The following is a 2613-nucleotide window of genomic DNA, read 5'->3' on the forward strand; positions in this document are numbered from 1 at the left end:
TGTCATGAAAATATGCACTGACCCTAAAAGGGTTTCAAGGAAATAAGGTAGTCTGAATAAAGAAGATTAGCTGGTGAACTAAATGGAAAATTAATGGACTTTTCTCTCCTTACTATTTTATTTTAGTGTGACATTTTTGGAATCTATGTTTGTGGAAGAATTATGGGTTTTACATACAACAGCAATATTTTTATGTCCCTATTACTGAAGGCAGAAGTCAATATTTTAGCTCGATGTACCACTAAAAGTTCCATTGTTTGGGAGTAGTTCTGTTCAATTCAATGGTAGTAGTAATAATGACAATATAATGCTAGGCTAAGCTGTAGTAAAAAAAAAAAAAAAAATCATAGTTACTTAAAACAATCAACTTTTATTTAATGTTCACACAAAGTCTGAGATAGTCCAGAAGCTCTCTTGAGAAATTCTCCTTTGATAGTGACTCAGAGATCTAGGCTCCTTATATATTATAGCTATACTATCACCAAGGTTGCTGCTGCAGGGGTAGAAGATGCAGTAAGTACACAGGCTTTTAACTGTCCAGTCCCTCACACTTCATTGGCTGGAGCTAGTCACATGACTCCAATCTAACTGCAAGACAGGCTAGGAAGTATAAAAGAGCACAAGAACATTTGGTGATCCTTTTCCCAAGTAGGTACAATTTATTGATCAATGCTATCTACATCCTAAGCACTGTGCTAATTTACACGCATTATCTCAGATTCTCAAAACGACCATTTAAGATACATTATTAATTTCACTTCATAAATGAGTAAACTGAGGCTCATAAAAATAAACCAATTTACATGTATTATCTCAGGTTCTCAGAGAAACCTTTATTTTTTTATTTTTTATTTTTAGGCAAGGCAACCCTTGATTGACCTCACAGATTACAAGGACCTTGTCATCTTATAATTCCCTTATTTTTAATTTTTTTTTTTAAGCCTACAGTACCTGGTCTTCCTAGGTGGTCTCCCATCCAAGTACTAACCAGGCCTTACCTTGCTTAGCTTCCAAGATCAGACGAAACAGGGCTTGTTCAGGGTAGCATGGCCGTAGTCAGAGAAACCTTTAAAGGTGTGTATTATTAACTCGAATTTACAATTAAGGCTCATAAACATAAACGAATTTTCCAAAAGTCAAATGGGAAAAGTGGGATTTGGACTCTAGAACGGGCCCATCTTCTTGCTTCAACATGTGCTATGTGTCAAGTATAATGCTGTGCGCTGGGACTACCAGAAACAAAAGGAAATATGGGGGAGGGTAAAGAGAAGGATCCATTTCTACTACCATGACAGTAGAAACTGCCATCAGCACCATGCTCTGGTGCCTCCAGAAGGTGTTCACATCTGGAACAGAGATACAAAGAACAGTATTTCCAAAGGCAAAAAGCGTAGGCACTTGGTCAGACAATCAGGTTTTCTGTAAAGTTAATAACACTTAAGGTTCAGAATCCTCATTTTCATGGGCACCTTCCAAGACCCTAGGAGGAAGATAGCAATGTACTCAGAGGATATTATATTTCTGTAAAATATGGAAAGTGAGATCTTATAATAGCAATAAGTTAAGACCACTGTCTCTTCCTGACTGTCACTTAACTTTTCATGTTGGTGATGGTAACCTACCTGTAGACATGTTTAAGATTCATTAAGGAGAAATTAAATAGAGCATACATTTACTTTGGCTCGAATGAGATAGATTTATGTAATTCACTATCACTTCTATGTATGAGATAGATTTATGTAATTCACTATCACTTCTATGTATAAATAAGTTATCTCTAGCCATCTAGGTGTAAGGAACAGCTTTCAGGAGTATTCCTAATTCCTCCTATGCTGACTCACCTGGCAGCACAACACAACTGTGCAGAGCTAGAGGTTTTACTATGACATGAACATGTCGTATGGCACCCAGTGACAGTAGTATGTGGGTGAAAAAGGAAACAGGGAGTCAGAAGCTAATCTTTGAAAAATTTTCTCAATCATCAGACTGGTAAATTTGTGAGTAAAGGATGCAGTTCTTTTAAATGTCTAATCAAAGTCAGGAAAATACTCTATAATATCGCATATAGAATTATAAACATGCCATAAATTTTTCTTCTGATGGCAATTGCATGAAACAAAACTTATTACAATTTCTGTGTTTGGAGGAATACTACGGAGAGTACATATGTGCATAAAACTTTTAGAGGTTTCCCAAATTTGACAATCTGTAATTTTCATGACTAATAATGGGTTGTGGAAATGAAACAAATTTTTATAAATTATCAATAATAAAAAGCAAATTTCAATAAACCATCTAGTAAAAAAGATTAATTTATTCCATTTTCTCTACAGAAAATGACATAAAAATTTTTAATTGTTGATATATGAAGAGGTATTCAAAAATATTGGGAAAAGGGCAGTTAAATTTCAGGTTTTAATGTAATTCAATTTGTGATATTTGTCAGCTCTTTAAAAATTATTTTTGTGTGTGTGATTTCTTTTTCTAAACATATACTCACTATCATACCTACTTTGTTCTTTTTCTTGGAGAGTCCTCCAATTACTAGATTGAATGTGTTTGTATGCTCCAAAAAATTCACATGTGGAAATCCTAACCCCCAAAGTGATGGTG

The 2613-nt window shown here is 34.7% G+C and overlaps 1 pseudogene; it reads right to left on the reverse strand.

Annotated features, from left to right (window-relative positions):
• Positions 1–939: 939 nt before the first annotated feature.
• LOC120590963 (uncharacterized) lies at positions 940–1058 on the reverse strand (annotated as a pseudogene).
• Between the last annotated feature and the right edge of the window lie 1555 nt (positions 1059–2613).

Source organism: Pteropus medius, unplaced genomic scaffold (genome assembly GCF_902729225.1).
Source record: "Pteropus medius unplaced genomic scaffold, Ma_sr-lr_union100, whole genome shotgun sequence".
Classification (NCBI taxonomy): Eukaryota; Metazoa; Chordata; class Mammalia; order Chiroptera; family Pteropodidae; genus Pteropus; species Pteropus medius.